Source organism: Staurois parvus, unplaced genomic scaffold (assembly GCF_062004578.1).
Source record: "Staurois parvus isolate SC_StPar_1 unplaced genomic scaffold, SC_StPar_1.0 ptg001220l, whole genome shotgun sequence".
Classification (NCBI taxonomy): domain Eukaryota; kingdom Metazoa; phylum Chordata; class Amphibia; order Anura; family Ranidae; genus Staurois; species Staurois parvus.
The window spans coordinates 1,622,936-1,649,389 of NW_028319016.1; the positions used below are offsets into that span (position 1 = coordinate 1,622,936).

General features: G+C 48.1%; 1 long non-coding RNA gene across 1 annotated transcript in view; it reads right to left on the bottom strand.

Moving 5' to 3' along the window:
- Window positions 1–25,792, bottom strand: part of LOC149438109 (uncharacterized) — a 41,963-nt gene extending 16,171 nt beyond the window's left edge. Inside the window, exon 1 of the long non-coding RNA XR_016307960.1 lies at window positions 25,674–25,792. This is a non-coding gene — a long non-coding RNA (uncharacterized LOC149438109). The remainder of the gene's footprint in view (window positions 1–25,673) is intronic.
- Between the last annotated feature and the right edge of the window lie 662 nt (window positions 25,793–26,454).

Sequence of the window (26,454 nt, forward strand, 5' to 3'; positions counted from 1 at the left end):
GTGTCTCGGGTTAGGAACAAACGTATCTTGGAGATGTTGCGGAGGTGGAGCCTGCATGAAGTTGCCAGCGATTGGACATGAGGTTGGAAGGACAGGTTTGAGTCCAGGGTGACACCTAGGACTTTGGCTTGCGGGGTGGGATTGATGGTGGCATTGTTGGTCGTGATGGAGAGGAAGGGGGCGCAGGCTGGAGGGAAAACTAGGAGCTCAGTTTTGGAAAGGTTCAATTTGAGGAAATGGAGCGACATCCAGTCTGATATGTCGTTCAGGAGGTGGGTGATACGGGCGGAGACTGAAGGGGTGAGGTGAGGGGGAGGGGGGGAGGTAAATATTCGTGTGGTCGGCGTAGAGGAGATAGTTGAAGCTGTGGGAGTGTATTGATTTGCCGAGGGAGGAGGTGTAGATGGAGAAAAGAAGGGGCCCAAGGACAGAGCCTTGGGGGACCCGACAGAGAGGGGGAGAGAGGGGGAGGTGGTAGTGTTATAGGTAACGCTGAAGGAGCATTGGGATAGATAGGAGGAGAGCCAGGAGAGAGCAGAGTCTCTGATGCCAAGGGAGTGTAGTTTATTAAGGAGGAGGGGGTGGTCGACTGTGTCGAAGGCCGCGGAGAGGTCGAGGAGTAGGAGGACTGAGTAGTGGCCATTAGCTTTGGCGGTTAGCAGGTCATTAGTGATTTTGAGTAGGGCGGTTTCAGTGGAGTGTAGGGGATGGAAGCCAGACTGTAGTGGATCAAGCAGGTTGTTGTCAGTGAGGTGAGCGCTTAACGCTATAGAAACAGTTCAACACTTTCAGAAGAAAAGATTTATTACTAAAAGGTCAAATGGGTGCAATAAAAATATTTACAGAAAAAGATGCAACTAAGATATATACATATAAATATACAGAGACTAACAGCACAGCAAAGAGATATCAGAGATAGGTGAAAGGGTTAAGGTACTTGCGAAAGTCCTGGGTTAGCAGATCCAAGTTTCAGAGCAAAAGGGCACGGGTCTCCACAGGTGGTATTGATGTTAAAATGGGAGACGTCTTCAACTTTTTCTTCTTAGGCCTGACAGCCTAATTTGTAGTTCCCCAACAGGTGGTGTCTCTGAAGTCAAGGACCAATTAGGGCGTGAAGGTCTGGGCGTGGACCTAAACTAGAGCCAAAATCTCGTTTAGTTCATATTTTGGCTCATAACTTTTCCTATGCACAAGTGACATTCCACCCGCGGGTAAATTATTATGCAGACACGTCTGAGGATTGATTAGATATGAATTATGAAATTATACACTGAACGGTTTACGAGATCTATTTTTTGGCTTTCCTATGTATTCGAGACAAATTGTTCGTCTTCTCTTAGCCAATCTGACGATTTGTCTGGTTTTTATGTAAGTCTCTCATATTCCAAAATATGAGACATAGGGGAAAAACAGATTTTTAAAAGTGTTAGCTGGTCCCGCCTTCCTTGGAATGTCTTGAACTCTGGGGAAAGCTTGCCTTATCTTATACGAGGTGTTACATTTTACAGGTTCTTCAGACAGCTAGGTCCCAGCTCCCTTGGGGACTTTATAGCTCCTAGCCCCCTGCTGGGCCCTGGCCTCCTGTGACACTCCTAACACACATACACACTGGCCAAATGTCGCAGTGACTCTTAGAAAGGGAAGGGGGGAGAATAAGGGGGAAATATGTTTGTCAGGATGGTTAACCCCTTTGCCAAGATGGAGTTTAAAGCCAAAATGGTTGAGCCACGTCCATCTCTGTGTGTACGCGGTTACAGACACCATTGATCCTGACCAAACTTCCAACTCCATTTGCAGAAATGCAGCCCCAAATTTGCAAGGAGCCTCCATCATGCTTCACAGTTGCCTGCAAACACTCATTGTTCCACTCTCCAGTCCTTCACCAAACAAGCTGCCTCCTGCTACAGCCAAATATTTCACATTCTTACTCATCAGTCCCGAGCACCTGCCGCCATTTTTCTGAGTGTAAGAATTGATGTTGGTTTGAAGCCAAATGCTAGGCACACCAAACATTGGTTTGATTTAGATTTCTTATTCTCGCTCACTCGGCATTTTTGTAATCGTATTAAACAAATCAAATATATATTTCTGGAAGCATTCTTACTTTACAGCATTATTTCACACCGGTCTAAAACATTTGCACAGTATTGTTAAAATGTTTACTGTTCACTTTGCATTCTTTCTATGTGAAATCCCTGATCTTCCTGCCAGTCCCCCTGCTATCCTATTTTAAACTGACCACAGAATGCATGAGAGCACATCCATCCCAGCATGGTCAGTTTTCCATCTGCTTGTTATCCAATGATCACACTTATGCTGACACCCCATCTCCCCCCCACACTGAGCAATTCACTGGGAAGATCACTGTGCCGCTGTTTGTCCACCCCCACCTCTATGAGTCCCTTATGCAGCTGAGAATAGAGATTATGTGATCTTTTAAAGGTAGACGAACTAGCATTTACTTCCCGGACTCCCATCTACCCTCAGCTCAGGCATGCAAAGGAAAAAATAAATATACTGTAAATACACAAATGGCTTATCTTTAAACTGAATGGGTTATTTTACAAAGCGAGGGTTTTCATTTACTTTGAATTACTGTTGGGGACTGCTTACAACCAGAAACAGTTGTGACAACAAATACTCTGGCCAGGAGTGTATAATATACAGCACAGCGTACTGAGTACAACAGTCAACAATATGTAATGTACAACATAGCACATGTAGTGCAGAAGTTAGGAGGGTGTAACATACAACATATTCAGGAATCGGGAGTGTGTAATGTACAATATAGCACATACAATGTAGAGGTTAGGAGGGTGTAACATACAACATATTCAGGAATCGGGAGTATGTAATGTACAACGTAGCGCATACAGTAGGAGAGGTTAGGAGGGTGTAACATACAACGTATTCAGGAATCGAGAGTATGTAATGTACAACGTAGCGCATACAGTGTAGAGGTTAGGAGGGTGTAACATACAACATTTTCAGGAATCGGGAATATGTAATGTACAACATAGCGCATACAGTGTAGAGGTTAGGAGGGTGTAACATACATCATTTTCAGGAATCGGGAGTATATAATGTACAACATAGCGCATACAGTGTAGAGGTTAGGAGGGTGTAACATACAACATTTTCAGGAATCGGGAATATGTAATGTACAACATAGCGCATACAGTGTAGAGGTTAGGCGGGTGTAACATACAACATTTTCAGGAATCGGGAGTATGTAATGTACAACATAGCGCATACAGTGTAGAGGTTAGGAGGGTGTAACATGCAACGTATTCAGGAATCGGGAGTATGTAATGTACAACATAGCACATACAGTGTAGAGATTAGGAGGGTGTAACATACAACGTATTCAGGAATCGGGAGTATGTAATGTACAACATAGCACATACAGTGTAGAGATTAGGAGGGTGTAACATACAACGTATTCAGGAATCGGGAGTATGTAATGTACAACATAGCACATACAGTGTAGAGATTAGGAGGGTGTAACATACAACGTATTCAGGAATCGGGAGTATGTAATGTACAACATAGCACATACAGTGTAGAGGTTAGGAGGGTGTAACATACAACGTATTCAGGAATCGGGAGTATGTAATGTACAACATAGCACATACAGTGTAGAGGTTAGGAGGGTGTAACATACAACACATTCAGGAATCGGGAGTATGTAATGTACAACATAGCACATACAGTGTAGAGGTTAGGAGGGTGTAACATACAACACATTCAGGAATCGGGAGTATGTAATGTACAACATAGCACATACAGTGTAGAGGTTAGGAGGGTGTAACATACAACACATTCAGGAATCGGGAGTATGTAATGTACAACATAGCACATACAGTGTAGAGGTTAGGAGGGTGTAACATACAACACATTCAGGAATCGGGAGTATGTAATGTACAACATAGCACATACAGTGTAGAGGTTAGGAGGGTGTAACATACAACACATTCAGGAATCGGGAGTATGTAATGTACAACATAGCACATACAGTGTAGAGGTTAGGAGGGTGTAACATACAACACATTCAGGAATCGGGAGTATGTAATGTACAACATAGCACATACAGTGTAGAGGTTAGGAGGGTGTAACATACAACACATTCAGGAATCGGGAGTATGTAATGTACAACATAGCACATACAGTGTAGAGGTTAGGAGGGTGTAAACATACAACACATTCAGGAATCGGGAGTATGTAATGTACAACATAGCACATACAGTGTAGAGGTTAGGAGGGTGTAACATACAACACATTCAGGAATCGGGAGTATGTAATGTACAACATAGCACATACAGTGTAGAGGTTAGGAGGGTGTAACATACAACACATTCAGGAATCGGGAGTATGTAATGTACAACATAGCACATACAGTGTAGAGGTTAGGAGGGTGTAACATACAACACATTCAAGAATCGGGAGTATGTAATGTACAACATAGCACATACAGTGTAGAGGTTAGGAGGGTGTAACATACAACACATTCAGGAATCGGGAGTATGTAATGTACAACATAGCACATACAGTGTAGAGGTTAGGAGGGTGTAACATACAACACATTCAGGAATCGGGAGTATGTAATGTACAACATAGCACATACAGTGTAGAGGTTAGGAGGGTGTAACATACAACACATTCAGGAATCGGGAGTATGTAATGTACAACATAGCACATACAGTGTAGAGGTTAGGAGGGTGTAACATACAACACATTCAGGAATCGGGAGTATGTAATGTACAACATAGCACATACAGTGTAGAGGTTAGGAGGGTGTAACATACAACACATTCAGGAATCGGGAGTATGTAATGTACAACATAGCACATACAGTGTAGAGGTTAGGAGGGTGTAACATACAACACATTCAGGAATCGGGAGTGTGTAATGTACAACATAGCACATACAGTGTAGAGGTTAGGAGGGTGTAACATACAACACATTCAGGAATCGGGAGTGTGTAATGTACAACATAGCACATACAGTGTAGAGGTTAGGAGGGTGTAACATACAACACATTCAGGAATCGGGAGTGTGTAATGTACAACATAGCACATACAGTGTAGAGGTTAGGAGGGTGTAACATACAACACATTCAGGAATCGGGAGTGTGTAATGTACAACATAGCACATACAGTGTAGAGGTTAGGAGGGTGTAACATACAACACATTCAGGAATCGGGAGTGTGTAATGTACAACATAGCACATACAGTGTAGAGGTTAGGAGGGTGTAACATACAACACATTCAGGAATCGGGAGTGTGTAATGTACAACATAGCACATACAGTGTAGAGGTTAGGAGGGTGTAACATACAACACATTCAGGAATCGGGAGTGTGTAATGTACAACATAGCACATACAGTGTAGAGGTTAGGAGGGTGTAACATACAACACATTCAGGAATCGGGAGTGTGTAATGTACAACATAGCACATACAGTGTAGAGGTTAGGAGGGTGTAACATACAACACATTCAGGAATCGGGAGTGTGTAATGTACAACATAGCACATACAGTGTAGAGGTTAGGAGGGTGTAACATACAACACATTCAGGAATCGGGAGTGTGTAATGTACAACATAGCACATACAGTGTAGAGGTTAGGAGGGTGTAACATACAACACATTCAGGAATCGGGAGTGTGTAATGTACAACATAGCACATACAGTGTAGAGGTTAGGAGGGTGTAACATACAACACATTCAGGAATCGGGAGTGTGTAATGTACAACATAGCACATACAGTGTAGAGGTTAGGAGGGTGTAACATACAACACATTCAGGAATCGGGAGTGTGTAATGTACAACATAGCACATACAGTGTAGAGGTTAGGAGGGTGTAACATACAACACATTCAGGAATCGGGAGTGTGTAATGTACAACATAGCACATACAGTGTAGAGGTTAGGAGGGTGTAACATACAACACATTCAGGAATCGGGAGTGTGTAATGTACAACATAGCACATACAGTGTAGAGGTTAGGAGGGTGTAACATACAACACATTCAGGAATCGGGAGTGTGTAATGTACAACATAGCACATACAGTGTAGAGGTTAGGAGGGTGTAACATACAACACATTCAGGAATCGGGAGTGTGTAATGTACAACATAGCACATACAGTGTAGAGGTTAGGAGGGTGTAACATACAACACATTCAGGAATCGGGAGTGTGTAATGTACAACATAGCACATACAGTGTAGAGGTTAGGAGGGTGTAACATACAACACATTCAGGAATCGGGAGTGTGTAATGTACAACATAGCACATACAGTGTAGAGGTTAGGAGGGTGTAACATACAACACATTCAGGAATCGGGAGTGTGAAATGTACAACATAGCACATACAGTGTAGAGGTTAGGAGGGTGTAACATACAACACATTCAGGAATCGGGAGTGTGAAATGTACAACATAGCACATACAGTGTAGAGGTTAGGAGGGTGTAACATACAACACATTCAGGAATCGGGAGTGTGTAATGTACAACATAGCACATACAGTGTAGAGGTTAGGAGGGTGTAACATACAACACTTTCAGGAATCGGGAGTATGTAATGTACAACATAGCACATACAGTGTAGAGGTTAGGAGGGTGTAACATACAACATTTTCAGGAATCGGGAGTATGTAATGTACAACATAGCACATACAGTGTAGAGGTTAGGAGGGTGTAACATACAACATTTTCAGGAATCGGGAGTATGTAATGTACATTATAGCACATACAGTGTAGATGTTAGGAGGGTGTAACATACAACACATTCAGGAATCGGGAGTATGTAATGTACAACATAGCACATACAGTGTAGATGTTAGGAGGGTGTAACATACAACATTTTCAGGAATCGGGAATATGTAATGTACAACATAGCACATACAGTGTAGAGGTTAGGAGGGTGTAACATACAACACATTCAGGAATCGGGAGTATGTAATGTACAACATAGCACATACAGTGTAGAGGTTAGGAGGGTGTAACATACAACACATTCAGGAATCGGGAGTATGTAATGTACAACATAGCACATACAGTGTAGAGGTTAGGAGGGTGTAACATACAACACATTCAGGAATCGGGAGTATGTAATGTACAACATAGCACATACAGTGTAGAGGTTAGGAGGGTGTAACATACAACATTTTCAGGAATCGGGAGAATGTAATGTACAACATAGCATATGGTATACAAGAGATGTATGGTGTGTACAGTACACATAGCTAACAGCAGTCCCTCATTTAGAGGGACTGTCCCCCTTTACAGACCAAATCCCTCTGTCCCTCGTGTTCCTCAGTTCTCCCTCTTATTGCTCTGATGTGTGCATGTCTGGACAAAATTGACTAGTTTACTACCACAAGTGTTATGCTGCACAGAACGTTGTATCTGGCCTCTATATTACTGCATTTGTTATTTTGGAAAGCCAATATAAAGGAAATAGAGATAATAAAGCACTTAGGTGAATGAGCTAATATTGTTTTTGCATGTTAGGTCTTTGTGTTCTGAGTAACTGGGGCCATGGTAGGAGCAGGGGTGTATTCACCACAAGGCAAACAAGGCACTTGCCTAGGGTGCATTTTTTCAGGGGGGGCAGCACCTCCCCCCAGAAGAAGGGATGAAAGAAGGGACACCTGCATCATGGGAACCAGGTAGGATCCGAGAGAGGTTGATGGTGTATGTAGAGCCTGGCTCTTGCTCCCGGGGATGTCCGGAGCTGTGAAGATGAGTGTCTCTCGATTGCCGGGGGGGGGGGATGGGTGTTGGTCAATGTCATTCTCTCTCCGTAGGAGGGGGGTTGTGTTGGTCGGTGTCCGTGGGGGCAGATGATTTTTGTCTTGCCCAGGGCAGCACAAACCCTAAATACACCACTGGGCAGGAGCGTGTCCTTGACCTACATACTGTGTGCTTAACCACTTCCCATCCAGCCGGTGTATATGAACGGCCGGACGGTGGCAGTACAGGGGCGGGTTGCCGTTTATAAACGGCACCCGCCATTTTGGATTGTGCACGCTCCCTGGGAGTACGCGGCACCGCGATCCGGTGCCCGCTGTATCCTCCGGACACAGCAGAACACCGATCGCTGTACGGGACCTCTGTGTGAGGTCCCGATCATGTGATCACATGAATAGGTGTAAGCAAGATGTCACTTCTGACATCATTGCTTACTACGTGTGAAATCTATGAAGGATCTCAGAGATCACATGGTACAAGGCTATTCACAACATATCCTTGTACCATGTGACAAGCTGTGACCAATCAAAGCTCACACAGTATTTCTCAATGGCTGCAAGAATGCAGCCAGAGAGAAGGAGAAATGATTGCTTTTACAGCCTTTATGGGTGTAAAAGCAATCAGTGTAAAAAAAAAAAAAAAACTTCACCCCCCACAAGTAGTACAGTGTACATACACCTTACACGGAGGAGTATCTAGGAGGGGATCGGAGGGACGGAGGAGCAACCATGCAGCATAAGGAGGGAGAAATCCCAGCAGCCATATCTGCAGACAAGGAGAGGATCAGTAAGGAGCTCCCAGGGGATACCCATTATCCATCAAATCCCAACGATTCAGCAAGCGAATACAGCAGGATTAAAATGTGGACACAAAGTGATGTTCCCCTAAATGTAATATTAGGCATACATGGAGGTGAGCGCATATTATTGTCACAAATTGGAGATAAGATTTTGAAAATCTCGATTTTGGATCACAATCATGATTTATGGGACTGTCACAATTATAAATTTATTTATTTATTTGAGTTGATCACATTTAAGTTATAATAATTTTTAATAAGGCATAATTTTTTTTTTTTTATTATTTTACAAATTAATTGAAATATTTATCACATTAACCACTTGCCTACAAGGCACTTATACCCCCTTCCTTACCAGGTCAATTTTCAGCTTTCAGCGCTGCCGCACTTTGACAATTGCGCGGTCATGCAACATTGTACCCATATGAAATTTTGATCATTTTTTTCTCACAAATAGAGCTTTCTTTTGGTGGTATTTAATCGCCACTGGGCGCTTTACTTTTTGCGCTATAAATTAAAAAAGTGCAAAAAATTTGAAAAAAAAAAAGTTGCTTTGTTTCTATTATAAAATTTTTCAAACAGGTATTTTTTCTCCTTCACTGATGTGCGTTGATGAGGCAGCACTGATGGGCACTGATAGGCGGCACTCATGGGCACTGATAGGCAGCACTAAAGGGCACTGATAGGCAGTACTAATGAGGTGTCACGGATAGGCGGCACTGATAGGCAGCACTAATGAGGTGTCACGGATAGGCAGCACTAATATGCAGCACTGATAGGTGGCACTGATAGGTGACACTGATGATGGGTACTGATAGATGGCACTGACTGGCATCACTGCTGGGAACTGACTGGCGGCACTGACTGGCACAACCGCTGGGCACTGACTGGTGGCACTGACTGGCAGCACTGCTGGGCTGCACTGGTGGGTGGCACTGGTGGGCAGCACTGGTGGGTGGGCACAGGTGGGTGGCACTGGTGGGCACAGGTGAGTGGGCACAGGTGGGTGGCACTGCTGGGCACAGGTAGGTGGCACTTCTGGGCACAGGTGTGTGACACTGCAGAGTGGCACTGGTGGGTGCACTGCCGGGCACAGGTGGGCGGAGCTAGTGGGCGCACTGCTGGGCACAGGTGGGCGGAACTTGTGGGTGGCACTGCTGGGCACCGATCATCAGGGCACTGATCATCAGTGGCCCTGATGATCGGTACCGATCCTCGCTCTGACAACTGCCGGTTCTCGGCAGTACTTTCCTCACGATCTGACAGCGTGAGGAAAGTGCAGCCAAGAACCGGCACTTGCATTTCCCTGTGATCAGCGTGTCATTGGACACCGCTGATCACGTGGTAAAAGGCAGGTATGATCGGCCTTTTACCACATCTCGTGATCAGCTGTGTCCGTAGGACACAGCGATCACGGAGATCGCCGGGTGCGCGCCCCCTGGGGCGCGCAGGAGAGCGCGTTCTGGGGGACGTCATATGACGTCCACTCAGAACTGGCCGGCCGCAGTTTAGCCGTCATTCGGCTATCTGCGGTCGGCAACTGGTTAATGTATTGATGGTAATTATGGAATAAGGCAAAATTGATTATATATTTAGTCAATTATTTACTTCACTGGGAATTCTTTGGAGATATTTCATGAATTTAAATTTTGGAGCGCGATGTAACAATCATGCACACCGAGATGGACGCGGTCATCCATCTTGTTAAGAACCTTCCATTTTTGTATCATCTCTCTCTCCCAAACCCGTCTCCCTCTTCCAATTTCCCCCCTCCCTCAGGAATGTGGTCGGTGTGTGTTCGCAAAGATCACAGGCAGCAAACTCATTGGGAGGGCGTCATGGCTATAAACCTCACTAGCTAGGTGCCCCTATGTCTGCCAGACTCTTGCTAGAGAGGGCTCGTAAAGCCGTAAACCAAGTCCTTCACTGAGCTCAAAGGCATTCCAGGGAGTCGTAAAAACAGACTTACATTTAAAAACTCACTTTTTCATATAAGTTTATATCTTCAAATAGGACATAATTACATAAACATGGAGCACATATTCAGATGGCTGACTTTAAGACAAGTCTCCTGGTATATTACACCCCCTATCTGACATATACAGGAGAGCAGAAAATTATATCTCCGTAACCATTCAAGCAGATATTTCATATCTAACCGTCCAGCAGAAGATTCTGCGTATTAATCTACTCGAGGATAGAATGTTATATGTGTCCAGGGTAAGTTATGAACCATAATATAATTTGTGCAGGCTTTGGTCATAGCCTGGGGTCTCCACCTAAAACTCCCTCCCCAAATGAGGCGTTTGGTTCTCTATTTCAGGGAGACACCCTGTGGAGTTGCTAGAAAAAGCTAAGCTGAGCTGAGTTGAGAAAAGTTGAAGAATTCTCCCTTTTTAACATCGTAACTAAGGTTGGGAGATAAGTCATCCTTTTGGCTCATGAAACCTGATCTGCTTAAACCAGGACATTTGGCAAGTACTTTAACCCTCTAAACTTCTTTCTGTTATCTCTTTGCTGCGCTGTTGCTTTCTGTATATTTATATATATAGGCTACATCTTTTTCTGTAAATATTTTTATTGCAACCGTTTGACCTTTTAGTAATAAATCTTACTTTCTGAAAGTGTTGAACTGTTTCTAAAGCTCTTTAATGCAAACTCAGAACCCCTGCCTCCGAAAAGCGCTACTGTGTGTGTGTGTTTTAAACTTCGGTATATCGCTGCCTGTGGTGACAGTGGTATACAGACGATCATTCAAACATCATAGTGTTATGGCTGATATTTCCGAGTTTCCTCTTTCTCTGTACAAAAAGGTGGTGGTGGCAGTGTTAAGGGTTAATTGCGTAATTAACCTGACCCAGTAACAATCGTGCTCAGGCTGCAGGTACATGGATTGTGGTCCATTAGCTGGAAAATTGTTGTGCAGGGTGCAGCTGGGCGTGGCATTGTTACGCACGTGACAGCGCAGTTTTAGATTGGCTAGTCCTTCGGTAACGAGTTTGGTGAGAAGGGCTGGGGGTCTGACGCTGCGATTGTCACACGCAACATTTCTGTTTTTTTGTTATTTGGTAAGATACTATTGCAGATGATTATGAGTAGAGATGAGCGAAGTATTCAAAAATTCGATTCGGCTGATTCGGCGAATTCGAGGAATAAATTTGATTTGAGGCGAATATATTCGCTGCGAATTTAACTTATAAAAGGGTGTTTCTAGGCTTCAGAGAGCCTTTATATTAGTGCAGAACACTGTACCTTTAATTTAAATGCCCTTGGAGTCTGCTGGGGAAGAGAAATAATACTGTCAGTCAGTATGACATGCAGATGAGTGCCGTCGATCTTAGAATCACCGCACACTTCACTCATTTGGGCAGTCACGGGGCCAAAACCAGAGTGTGGAGCCACAGTGCGGCGGTGGAGGCAGCAGCAATGGGAGGCCATACAGCACCCTGTGACAAAAATGGAACACACCAGCAGTGTGAGGAGACCTGAAAGTGGCACATGGCAGAGTGTGGCGATGGAGACAGCAGCAATGGGAGGCCGTACAGGGACCCATGACACACTCTGTACCTGGCAGCAGCATGAGGAGGCGGTACAGGGGCCCATGGCAGATTACAGGCCTGGCAGCAGCAATGGGAGGCCCGTAATCTGCCAGCACCCTATGACAAAATGGAACACACCAGCAGTGTGAGGAGACCTGAAAGTGGCACATGTTTGGGGCATGATTCATGGCGGATTTAGTCAGTTGTGTCAGGAACTGGTGGTTTGAAATCCAGACTAATCCACGCCTGATTCATTTTCACAAACGTGAGTCTCTCCACACTTTGGGTGGACAGTCGTGTCCTCCGCGGAGTTACAATACCTCCTGCCGCACTAAACACGCGCTCCGATGCCACGCTACTGGCCGGGCATGACAGCCTTTCAAGGGCAAATTCAGCTAGTTGGGGCCAAAGGTCAAGTTTCGTTGCCCAGTAGTCAAGGGGATTGTCTACCTCGGTTGGCAGGGTGCTGTCCAAGTAGGCCCAAGCCTGTTGTTTGAGGTCCTGCTCCAGGTCCACCTGATGCTGATGCTGCTGCTGCTGCGGCTGGTTAGTAGTTTCCTCACTGCGCTGGTGAAGAAAGCTACTCATCATCGACTGCAGACTGAGGCAGCCGCTGCTGGTGGAGCTGCCACTGCTCCTACCACCCCACCCCTCCCCTGCTGCCATGGCAGCGGAACGCGAGCGCACAGGGCCCACAGTGTCTGAGGATGGACGTTGGCGCAGAAAGGCAGAGAGCAACTGACTACATAGGTGGTTTTTATAGTACTTTATTTTGGCCTCCCTCTCAGCAGGTGTGAAAAAGGCCACCATTTTTGAACGGTAGCGAGGGTCCAACAAGGTGGACAGCCAAAAGTCATCCCTCTGTCTGATGGTTATTATTCGGCTGTCGCTACACAAGCAACTGAGCATGCTATGGGCCATTTGTGCCAAGGAATGCGAGGGACTCCCTGCCTCCATCTCCACAGCATACTGCCACGGTGCGTCTGGGTCCTCTGTCTCCTCCTCCTCCTCCTCTACCAGATGCTCCTGCTCCTCCACTCCTGTCCGCTGAGTGGAAAAACCACCCATTTCACTCAATAATTCCTGAGCACCAATGTCCTCCTCTACCTCCTCCTCTTCTTCCTGTCCTGCCTCCACAGGGGTCATGTGGCGTTGAGATCTGTGCGCCACGTCTACCGCACCCTGACCAGCCATTGTTAACAGCATTTGTTCCAGGACGTGCAACAGAGGAATGACGTCGTTCATCCCATAGTCCTGGCGACTCACGAATAGCGTGGCCTCCTCAAAGGGCCTGAGCAAGCGGCAGGTGTCACGCATGAGCTGCCAATGGCTGACATCTAAGTTACACAGGGGAGTACCTTTATCCGCTTGTAACATCAGGAAATCGGTGATGGCCTTTCGCTGTTCGTAAAGGCGGTCTAACATATGTAGGGTTGAATTCCACCTTGTTGCAACATCACAGCATGAGGAGTCGGTACGGGGGCCCATGGCAGATTACGGGCCTGGCAGCAGCAAAGGGAGGCCCGTAATCTGCCAGCACCCTATGACAAAATGGAACACACCAGCAGTGTGAGGAGACCTGAAAGTGGCACATGGAAGAGTGTGGCGATGGAGACAGCAGCAATGGGAGGCCGTACAGGGACCCATGAGACACTGTGGACCTGGCAGCAGCATGAGGAGGCGGTACAGGGGCCCATGGCAGATTACGGGCCTGGCAGCAGCAATGGGAGGCCCGTAATCTGCCAGCACCCTATGACAAAATGGAACACACCAGCAGTGTGAGGAGACCTGAAAGTGGCACATGGCAGAGTGTGGCGATGGAGACAGCAGCAATGGGAGGCCGTACAGGGACCCATGAGAGACTCTGGACCTGGCAGCAGCATGAGGAGGCGGTACAGGGGCCCATGGCAGATTACGGGCCTGGCAGCAGCAATGGGAGGCCCGAAGTCTGCCAGCACCCTATGACAAAATGGAACACACCAGCAGTGTGAGGAGACCTGAAAGTGGCACATGGCAGAGTGTGTCGATGGAGACAGCAGCAATGGGAGGCCGTACAGGGACCCATGAGAGACTCTGGACCTGGCAGCAGCATGAGGAGGCGGTACGGGGGCCCATGGCAGATTACAGGCCTGGCAGCAGCAATGGGAGGCCCGTAATCTGCCAGCACCCTATGACAAAATGGAACACACCAGCAGTGTGAGGAGACCTGAAAGTGGCACATGGCAGAGTGTGGCGATGGAGACAGCAGCAATGGGAGGCCGTACAGGGACCCATTAGACACTCTGGACCTGTCAGCAGCATGAGGAGGCGGTACAGGGGCCCATGGCAGATTACGGGCCTGGCATCAGCAATGGGAGGCCCGTAATCTGCCAGCACCCTATGACAAAATGGAACACACCAGCAGTGTGAGGAGACCTGAAAGTGGCACATGGCAGAGTGTGGCGATGGAGACAGCAGCAATGGGAGGCCGTACAGGGACCCATGAGAGACTCTGGACCTGGCAGCAGCATGAGGAGGCGGTACAGGGGCCCATGGCAGATTACGGGCCTGGCAGCAGCAATGGGAGGCCCGTAATCTGCCAGCACCCTATGACAAAATGGAACACACCAGCAGTGTGAGGAGACCTGAAAGTGGCACATGGCAGAGTGTGGCGATGGAGACAGCAGCAATGGGAGGCCGTACAGGGACCCATGAGAGACTCTGGACCTGGCAGCAGCATAAGGAGGCGGTACGGGGGCCCATGGCAGATTATGGGCCTGGCAGCAGCAATGGGAGGCCCGTAATCTGCCAGCACCCTATGACAAAATGGAACACACCAGCAGTGGGAGGAGACCTGAAAGTGGCACATGGCAGAGTGTGGCGATGGAGACAGCAGCAATGGGAGGCCGTACAGGGACCCATGAGACACTGTGGACCTGGCAGCAGCATGAGGAGGCGGTACGGGGGCCCATGGCAGATTACGGGCCTGGCAGCAGCAATGGGAGGCCCGTAATCTGCCAGCACCCTATGACAAAATGGAACACACCAGCAGTGTGAGGAGACCTGAAAGTGGCACATGGCAGAGTGTGGCGATGGAGACAGCAGCAATGGGAGGCCGTACAGGGACCCATGAGACACTGTGGACCTGGCAGCAGCATGAGGAGGCGGTACAGGGGCCCATGGCAGATTACAGGCCTGGCAGCAGCAATGGGAGGCCCGTAATCTGCCAGCACCCTATGACAAAATGGAACACACCAGCAGTGTGAGGAGACCTGAAAGTGGCACATGGCAGAGTGTGGCGATGGAGACAGCAGCAATGGGAGGCCGTACAGGGACCCATTAGACACTCTGGACCTGGCAGCAGCATGAGGAGGCGGTACAGGGGCCCATGGCAGATTACAGGCCTGGCAGCAGCAATGGGAGGCTCGTAATCTGCCAGCACCCTATGACAAAATGGAACACACCAGCAGTGTGAGGAGACCTGAAAGTGGCACATGGCAGAGTGTGGCGATGGAGACAGCAGCAATGGGAGGCCGTACAGGGACCCATGAGAGACTCTGGACCTGGCAGCAGCATGAGGAGGCGGTACGGGGGCCCATGGCAGATTACGGGCCTGGCAGCAGCAATGGGAGGCCCGTAATCTGCCAGCACCCTATGACAAAATGGAACACACCAGCAGTGTGAGGAGACCTGAAAGTGGCACATGGCAGAGTGTGGCGATGGAGACAGCAGCAATGGGAGGCCGTACAGGGACCCATTAGACACTCTGGACCTGGCAGCAGCATGAGGAGGCGGTACAGGGGCCCATGGCAGATTACAGGCCTGGAAGCAGCAATGGGAGGCCCGTAATCTGCCAGCACCCTATGACAAAATGGAACACACCAGCAGTGTGAGGAGACCTGAAAGTGGCACATGTTTGGGGCATGATTCATGGCGGATTTAGTCAGTTGTGTCAGGAACTGGTGGTTTGAAATCCAGACTAATCCACGCCTGATTCATTTTCACAAACGTGAGTCTCTCCACACTTTGGGTGGACAGTCGTGTCCTCCGCGGAGTTACAATACCTCCTGCCGCACTAAACACGCGCTCCGATGCCACGCTACTGGCCGGGCATGACAGCCTTTCAAGGGCAAATTCAGCTAGTTGGGGCCAAAGGTCAAGTTTCGTTGCCCAGTAGTCAAGGGGATTGTCTACCTCGGTTGGCAGGGTGCTGTCCAAGTAGGCCCAAGCCTGTTGTTTGAGGTCCTGCTCCAGGTCCACCTGATGCTGCTGCTGCTGCGGCTGGTTAGTAGTTTCCTCACTGCGCTGGTGAAGAAAGCTACTCATCATCGACTGCAGACTGTGGCAGCCGTTGCTGGTGGAGCTGCCACTGCTCCTACCACCCCACCCCTCCCCTGCTGCCATGGCAGCGGAACGCGAGCGCACAGGGCCCACAGTGTCTGAGGATGGACGTTGGCGCAGAAAGGCAGAGACCAACTGACTACATAGGTGGTTTTTATAGTACGTTATTTTGGCCTCCCTCTCAGCAGGTGTAAAAAAGGCCACCATTTTTGAACGGTAGCGAGGGTCCAACAAGGTGGACAGCCAAAAGTCATCCCTCTGTCTGATGGTTATTATTCGGCTGTCGCTACGCAAGCAACCGAGCATGCTATGGGCCATTTGTGCCAAGGAATGCGAGGGACTCCCTGCCTCCATCTCCACAGCATACTGCCACGGTGCGTCTGGGTCCTCTGTCTCCTCCTCCTCCTCCTCTACCAGATGCTCCTGCTCCTCCACTCCTGTCCGCTGAGTGGAAAAACCACCCATTTCACTCAATAATTCCTGAGCCTCCTCTACCTCCTCCTCTTCTTCCTGTCCTGCCCCCACAGGGGTCATGTGGCGTTGAGATCTGTGCGCCACGTCTACCGCACCCTGACCAGCCATTGTTAACAGCATTTGTTCCAGGACGTGCAACAGAGGAATGACGTCGTTCATCCCATAGTCCTGCCGACTCACGAATAGCGTGGCCTCCTCAAAGGGCCTGAGCAAGCGGCAGGTGTCACGCATGAGGTGCCAATGGCTGACATCGAAGTTACACAGGGGAGTACCTTTATCCGCTTGTAACATCAGGAAATCGGTGATGGCCTTTCGCTGTTCGTAAAGGCGGTCTAACATGTGTAGGGTTGAATTCCACCTTGTGGCAACGTCGCAGATCAGGCGATGCTGTGGAATTCCGTTCTGCCGCTGCAGCTCAAGGAGGGTGTGCTTTGCGGTGTAGGAATGGCTGAAATGCATGCAAAGTTTACGTGACATTTTAAGGATGTCTTGCAGTGGGATGGTGGATTTTAGGAACCGCTTGACAACCAGATTGAACACGTGAGCCATGCATGGCGCATGGCACAACCTTCCTTGACGCAGAGCAGACACCATGTTCTTTCCGTTGTCGGTCAACATGGTTCCGATTTTCAGTTTGCGCGGAGACAGCCATCTGTCGATTTCTCTGTTCATTACACTCAGAAGTTCCTCCCCTGTGTGACTACGTTCGCCAAGGCATACCAGGTGCAGCACAGCGTGACACCGTTGCGCCCTGCACATGTGATATGCCGGTCGGGTAATGGGACTTGGCACGGGGGTGGCGGCTGAGGACACGGCGGAAGAAGAGGTGGTAGAGGCGGACATCTTTGCCGGACCAAGGACGTGCAAACGTGGAGGCAAAAGCGGCGTGACCTGTCCAAGTTGCTGGTGCGGCTGTGCCGGCACCACGTTCACCCAGTGGGCCGTAAATGACATGTACTGTCCCTGACCGTAGTTACAGCTCCACACGTCGGCGCTGCCGTGCACTTTGGCAGAGACCGACATGCTCAAAGACTGGCCCACCATCTCTTCTACATGTGAATGCAGGGCTGGCACTGCCTTTTTGGCGAAGAAATGACGGCTTGGCACTCTCCACCGCGGCGTGGCACAAGCCATCATTTCTCGGAAAGGTGCTGAGTCCACCACTTGGAAAGGGAGGGACTGCAGCACCAGCAACTTGGACAGGAGGACGTTCAGCTTCTGCACCGTCGGGTGCGTGCTCGCAAACTGTTGTCTCTTGGAAACGGATTCCAAGAAAGACTGCTGACGGAATCCGTGAAGAGGAGTAGCAGGAGAAGGAGCATCTGAACGAGCGGAAGATGCCAACGAGTGACAACTCCCCTCAGCAGAGGTGTTGGAGCCTTGACTGGCTGATAGAGGGCGATTGACGTTGGGTGACGGAGCAAGTAACGGAGCGGGTGATGGAGCGGGGGCTGGGGCAGGCAGAACCACCGTATCTTTATCACGGTTTTCCCAGGCCACCAAATGGCGACGCTGCATATGCTGCCGCAACGCTGTAGTCCCAACATGGGCCCCCTGGCCACGCTTGACTTTCTGGCCACATAGTCGACATACGGCTACGTTTACTTCCTCGGGCAGCTTGACGAAAAATTGCCACACCGCCGAGTAGGAAACTTTGCCCCCGCTACTCCTCACTGGCTGACTGCTACTTCCTCCGTGCACACCGGCACCACTACTGGCCGTGGTGGTAGGCTGCAGTGGAGCTGGTGCTCTACTCCGCGGCCGTTTGCCTCCACTGACACTGCTGCGACCCTGCTGCCTCCTGGGCAACCCACCGACTGTTTTGCTCGCTGCCAAGCTGGCACCCTCTTCTCCTGATGATGCGGAAGCAATAGCCTGATGACGACGAGGCTGCCAAGTGCGATCAGCCTCATCATCATCAATTAGGGTCTCCGCCTCACTACTAGCCCCCTCGGCTGCGTGTGGGTCAGGAGACAGACCTGTCTCTACACCGGCTACCGAGCCACTCTCCTCGCCAGTACTTCTTCGCCTGGCTGCTGAAGAGGCGGATGTCTCCCCCCATTCCTGACCGCCCTCTGTTAGCTCTTCCTCACTGTACAGTGGGGCTGAGCCCACAGCATGCGATGCTTCGCTTGGTGAGGGAACACCAAAGGACAGGGGCAGGTAGAGGACACGTGATTTCAGTGGGCTTGCTCCCGGGCCATGCCAACTAACGGTTGTGTCTGACGTACCCACCGACCGTTGGCTGTAGGTGTCAGAGGTGACCTGGGAAGAGGAAGACGACCGAGCCAACCAATCGATGACGGCAGGGTTGTCGGTGGAGACACGACCGCTGGATGACACCGGGAGCACTGGCCTCTGGCTGCGACTAGTGCTGCCTCGACCCCTTCCTCTGCTGCCACGTCTGCTCGCTCCTAAAACATTGCCTCCTCTGCCACTCCTCTGAATGTTGTCTGACATACTCTTTAATTCAAAGATTCTGTGTCCCTGAGTAACAATTCTGTGTCCCTCAGTAACAATTCTGTGTCCCTCAGTAACAATTCTGTGTCTGTCCCTGAGTAACAATTCTGTGTCCCTGAGTAACAATTCTGTGTCCCTGAGTAACAATTCTGTGTCCCTCAGTAACAATTCTGTGTCCCTCAGTAACAATTCTGTGTCTGTCCCTCAGTAACAATTCTGTGTCCCTCAGTAACAATTCTGTGTCCCTCAGTAACAATTCTGTGTCTGTCCCTCAGTAACAATTCTGTGTCTGTCCCTGAGTAACAATTCTGTGTCTGTCCCTGAGTAACAATTCTGTGTCTGTCCCTGAGTAACAATTCTGTGTCCCTCAGTAACAATTCTGTGTCCCTCAGTAACAATTCTGTGTCTGTCCCTGAGTAACATTTCTGTGTCCCTCAGTAACAATTCTGTGTCCCTCAGTAACAATTCTGTGTCCCTCAGTAACAATTCTGTGTCTGTCCCTGAGTAACAATTCTGTGTCTGTCCCTGAGTAACAATTCTGTGTCCCTCAGTAACAATTCTGTGTCCCTGAGTAACAATTCTGTGTCTGTCCCTGAGTAACAATTCTGTGTCCCTGAGTAACAATTCTGTGTCCCTCAGTAACAATTCTGTGTCCCTCAGTAACAATTCTGTGTCTGTCCCTCAGTAACAATTCTGTGTCCCTCAGTAACAATCCTGTGTCCCTCAGTAACAATTCTGTGTCCCTCAGTAACAATTCTGTGTCTGTCCCTCAGTAACAATTCTGTGTCTGTCCCTGAGTAACAATTCTGTGTCTGTCCCTGAGTAACAATTCTGTGTCTGTCCCTGAGTAACAATTCTGTGTCCCTCAGTAACAATTCTGTGTCCCTCAGTAACAATTCTGTGTCTGTCCCTCAGTAACATTTCTGTGTCCCTCAGTAACAATTCTGTGTCCCTCAGTAACAATTCTGTGTCCCTCAGTAACAATTCTGTGTCTGTCCCTGAGTAACAATTCTGTGTCTGTCCCTGAGTAACAATTCTGTGTCTGTCCCTGAGTAACAATTCTGTGTCCCTCAGTAACAATTCTGTGTCCCTCAGTAACAATTCTGTGTCCCTCAGTAACAATTCTGTGTCTGTCCCTGAGTAACATTTCTGTGTCCCTCAGTAACAATTCTGTGTCCCTCAGTAACAATTCTGTGTCCCTCAGTAACAATTCTGTGTCTGTCCCTGAGTAACAATTCTGTCTGTCCCTGAGTAACAATTCTGTGTCCCACAGTAACAATTCTGTGTCCCTCAGTAATAATTCTGTGTCCCTCAGTAACAATTCTGTGTCTGTCCCTGAGTAACAATTCTGTGTCCCTCAGTAACAATTCTGTGTCCCTGAGTAACAGTTCTGTGTCCCTGAGTAACAATTCTGTGTCCCTGAGTAACAGTTCTGTGTCCCTGAGTAACAATTCTGTGTCCCTGAGTAACAATTCTGTGTCCCTCAGTAACAATTCTGTGTCTGTCCCTGAGTAACAATTCTGTGTCCCTCAGTAACAATTCTGTGTCCCTGAGTAACAGTTCTGTGTCCCTGAGTAACAATTCTGTGTCCCTGAGTAACAGTTCTGTGTCCCTGAGTAACAATTCTGTGTCCCTCAGTAACAATTCTGTGTCTGTCCCTGAGTAACAATTCTGTGTCCCTCAGTAACAATTCTGTGTCCCTCAGTAACAATTCTGTGTCTGTCCCTGAGTAACAGTTCTGTGTCCCTGAGTAACAGTTCTGTGTCCCTGAGTAACAATTCTGTGTCCCTGAGTAACAGTTCTGTGTCCCTGAGTAACAATTCTGTGTCCCTGAGTAACAATTCTGTGTCCCTCAGTAACAATTCTGTGTCCCTCAGTAACAATTCTGTGTCCCTCAGTAACAATTCTGTGTCCCTCAGTAACAATTTTATGTCTGTCCCTGAGTAAAAATTCTGTGTCTGTCCCTGAGTAACAATTCTATGTACCTCAGTAACAATTCTGTGTCCCTCAGTAAAAATTCTGTGTCTGTCCCTCAGTAACAATTCTGTGTCCCTCAGTAAAAATTCTGTGTCTGTCCCTGAGTAACAATTCTGTGTCCCTAAGTAACGATTCTGTGTCCCTAAAGTATCTGTGGCCCTAACTCTGTCCTTAATACAGATAGGTCTGTCTCTGTTGAATGACTGGAGGCAAATGGAGAATTGTAAGATGGCCGCAAGTTATAGCTCCACCATTACACAGTGCTGGCTGGCTGGCTGCTGATTGGCTAATGCGATCACATGTCATGAATTGTCTGCGCGCCTTGTCTGCGCGCCTTCCCAGACATCACCACTCCGTCGCCGCACATGTCGCCGCCATTTTTGGAAAAATTTCGATTCGCGCATCCGAAGTCTGCTAATTTTCGGATTCGGCGCGAATCGAATTTTTCCTAATATTCGAAACGAATTCCACTTCGCCGAGTTCGATTCGCTCATCTCTAATTATGAGGATGTGAATAATGTCAGCGAGCCACAGTATTTAATCATTTATAATCACAGTGGCTCTCAAGTATATATTTATACATTTGAATGGGCAGCTCTACCACCTGCAAGAATTTGGGGGTCTCGTAGACAGCTATTACAGAAGACTGATTGCTGTCATTGATGCTAAAGGGGGTGACATACAGGATTAGGAACTAAGGGGATGCAGACTCTTGAACAGGGGGCATTTCATTGGTTTACTTGTTGCCATGTTTTGTTTTTTGATTGGCCCATTCTGTTATCACCTACAGATACAGAATATGAATCCCATAAGCAGGGGCGGACTGACCATTTGGAAACTAGGGCTCTGCCAGAGGGCCCGGGGTCAGTAGAGGGACCCATGAGATGCCCCTGGTACCTTTTTCATAGGCTTTTTTGAGTTTGGGCAAGGACACATGGGCCCCATGATACCCTATTGCCCGGGGGCCCCATGAGTTGTCAGTCCGCCCCTGCCCATAAGAAATACAATAAATGGGTTTTGCCGGCTCACTCATGTTTTCTATAAAAACGGTCCATCCTGTACATTACCAATTCTCCAGGGGAGGCAGACTTTTGAGCACAACTGTATTTATGTAACACTACCCCCCCCCCTCCCCCCCGACAATGCTTTTGCCTGCTGTGCCTTCTGTGCTCATTCCTCCAGAGTTGTGTCTCGCTAACACAGGAAGTGTGTTACTGTCCAGATCACTAGAGAGGGAAAAAAGCCCACAGAAAGAAAATCAAGCTAAGGATCCATTCACACTGATACAGTTCCTGAGTTTTTATCTTGCAAGAAAAATGTTTCCCTTTAAATCCTACAGGACTCCTCACACCACTGTGCTATGGGTGCGCTGCGTTTCAAAAAGTCCTGCATGCTGCATCTTTGGCACAGTTTTAAAAAACCACAGAAGAAACGCAGCTCCCCTTTAAAATGAATGGAAAAAGCGGTAAAAACATTACAAAAATGCATCAAAAACGCACTGAGTTTTGCATTTTTGAGTCACATGTCCATTTTTCACAGGTGAAAGCAACCAAAAATGCAGCAGAAACGCATCTGAAACAGCAAAAGCACGGCAAACATGCACATGCGTTTATAGCACAACTCTGCTACAGAGCAGTGTGAAAGGGCCATAATGCAGCCACCACGGATGATGATTGGTAAGATGCAATATGTGACAGTTTTGGTTTCAGGTGTCATACGGCTTTAGTCTGGGCTGCAAGGGGGGGGGGGCACCTGCACATTTAGAGTTCTGGATGATACTTACCCGTAAAGTGGGTGTGATGGGAGGAGCCTACACAATTAGAGGCGGGGTCTGGGCAGGGAAATGTGGACTATGAGTGGGGTTAGCACTGTCCCGGGGTCCAGGACTATAACATTGGTATGTAGGATGTCGGTGGTCAGGGGAGAGACATGCACCATCACTAGTATCAGTGGAGGGCAGAGTGTGACGTGTCCTGCATTGTCATTGGACAAAAGTCCCCCCCACCCCCCCACAACTCCCCTTCCAAGATTAGCTGTAATTAGAAAGAACATAACCCACCATTGATGCTAAGTGAGAAGAATAAGCCAAACCCCCCCGTCCCCCTTTCATCTGCATGGTGGTAAGTGAGAAGATCCTTTCCTCAACATGTGTGGTCAGTTGTACTAAGAACCCCCTCCTGAGCATTGGTGGTCAGTGGTAGTACATGGGACATTGGTGGTCAGTGGTAGTACACGGGATGTGGTACATTGGTGGTCAGTGGCAGTAAGAACCCCTCATCATTGGTGGTCAGTGAAAAGCAAAACCCAGCATGGGTGTTAGGTGTTGAGTGGATGCTTACTTGAGAAATGCTTTGTGTCCCGCATTGGATCACATTTGGTGCCGAATCAATGCAGCACCTTCAGGCGATTTCGTGGCCAGTCACACAGTGCAATTTTTAGGTGCAATGTGGGAAATTAAATATCTCATCTAATGAATGTGAATGTCAGCGTCTTAACATGTGCGATTTCTAAAGTAGTTCCTGTGTGACATTTTCTGCAGTTTTGTTGCGATTTCACATACATAGAATATAATGGAAATCGCACTGCAAATTGCAAGAAATTGTTGAAAATCTTCACAAGTAGCAATAAAGTTTTCAGAAATCACGCTGAAATCGCACACAAATCGCAGAGGTGTGACCAGTGACTTAGTCCTGTATTCTCTAAAAGAGGCGGTACTGGGTGGTGGGTAGGATGTGGAACAAGGAACAAAGGTGGGAGGGGGGGGGGGGGCGCAAACAAGGGATGACTCAGAAGGTGGAAGCACCTGCACCTATTATTTGAAGAAAAAAAAAGTCCTGAAAATAGTCGGTCAATTGAGAGAGTGAAGTTCCACTTTATATTCACACCTATGCAGTTTGCGTTTGATCCGTTTCTGCAGCGCCTTTTGCGGTGCGTTTTGCGCGTGTGTTTTTGACACGTTTCTGGTGCGTTTTTATTTTTTAAAAAATTTTTTTCACCAACTTGTTGCTGGGCAGATTAAAAAATCAAAATGCATCAAAAACGCACACAAAACGCAGCACTTGCATTTTATATGCGATTCCATTGCAGTCTATTGGACAAAAAACGCAAACTACTGCGGGAAAAGAAGTCCCTGACCCAGGGGTGGACTGACCATTTGGCAACTCGGGCACTGCCCCGAGGGCCCGGGGTCAGTAGTGGGCCCCATGAGATGCCCCTGGTACCTTTCATAGGCTTTTTTGGGTTTGGTTTAAGTGTGGGTGAGGACACAGGGGCCACATGATCCCCTGTTGCCCAGGGGCCCCATGAGGTGTCAGTCCGCCCCTGCCCTGACCCTTTCCAGAAAACGTGCCCACAAAAAAATATATAGATGTGAACATGATCCTTAGGAAATCATGATAAATGGCATGCAGTGGCGTCCCGAGGCAGGGTGCGGTCCGCACCGGGTGACACCGACCACATGGGGTGACACCGGACCCACTCCACAAAAAGGGAGTTCGATCCATTATGCTCAATCTGCAGATCCGATCCATTCTGCGGGGATTGTTGGAAGGGGTGTCACCAAGTGTTACCGCACTTGGTGACACCAACCCTAGGGACGCCTCCTGCATTAAAAAAAACGCACTCCTGCATTAAAAAAAACGCACAGGTGTGATCCTGGCCAGAACTAAAGGCATTTTTTAATTATTTTTGGATAGAGTAAAAGAGGGTTACAGCCCCTGTGTGTTTTTTTGCCATCTGTGAGATTTCCCTTCACTTCCTGTCCCACAGCTAAAACAGGAAGCAAGAAGAAATCTCTCCAAAGTGAGGGAATCCTGGGGTGTCAGAAGAACTGCTGTCCCCATTGGAAGATTTCCCCTCTATTCCTGTTCTGGCGACAACCCAAAATTTGAAATTTTCTTTCAATTTCAGGTATACAGAACAATTAGAGAGGGCAAATCTCCCTAACGGGAGGGCAATAAAACCTGACAGGGGGTCTAATCCCTCTCCACTCCATCCAAAACTTCATAAATAAGTTTTTCTTTAGTAATACTTACATTTTTCCACTAGATGGCGATCTGTGTCCATCATTGCTCTGCTCCTCCCATTGAATCCTGCCCCCCCCCCCCCATACAGTAAATATATACATCGCCTCCTGTAAGTGTGTATCCCCATTTAAACCGTACAGAAAATAAACACACACAGGATCTGACACGACTCGATGAATAATGTATGGAGTCGGCAATGTTTGTGTGAATTAGTCATGCATGTGTGAATTATGCAGACCTCCGGTCCTGTCTGGATGGCACGGCGCGGTGGGACGGGGCCTTATTTATGAAAATTATGCGAGAATCTGGCAGAGTTTATTTACCGACCGTATATTTACTGCTGGCAGCATCTGTCAGGATAGGTAGGGAGCGCACACATCCAGAAGGAGCGCGCAGAGTCTGGAGACGTAGCGTATAATTATGTGGACGAGGCGGTTTACATTGGAAGGGGGCGTACGGGGATCATGACTGCGTTACTGAATCAATCCGCAGATCACAGACCAGACAGATGAGTGTTTGCAGGGATTGGCGGCATGTTAACTAGTAAAAATTGTTACTGTTGCAAATGCAGAAAAGTTTTTCGACATATTATTATTATTATTATTATTATTATACAGTATTTATAAAGCGCCAATAGTTCGCTCAGCGCTGTACATTACAAAGGGGGACAGAACATGTGACAGAACAATACCAATACAATGCAAAACATGAGGGGATTGAGGGCCCTGCTCTTTCAAGTTTACAATCTAGGAGGGAGGGGATGGTGGCACAGGAGGAGATAGCTGTGGGGGATGGAGTGGTAGGAAGAGTGGAGGAGGTCAGCAGGTTAGCAGGGGGTGGGGTAGGCTTCCCTGAAGAGGTGGGTTTTCAGGGTGCGCCTAAAGGAGAGGAGAGTAGGTGATAATCTGATGGGTTGGGGCAGGGAGTTCCAGAGGATGGGTGACACCCTGGAGAAGTCCTGGAGGCAGGCATGGGAGGAGGAGACCAGGGAACTAGAGAGAAGGAGGTCTTGTGAGGAGCGGAGTGTGCGTGTTGGGTGGTACTTGGATATTAGGTCAGTGATGTAGTTCGGGGCAGTATGGTGGACGGCTTTGTACCTCAGTGTTAG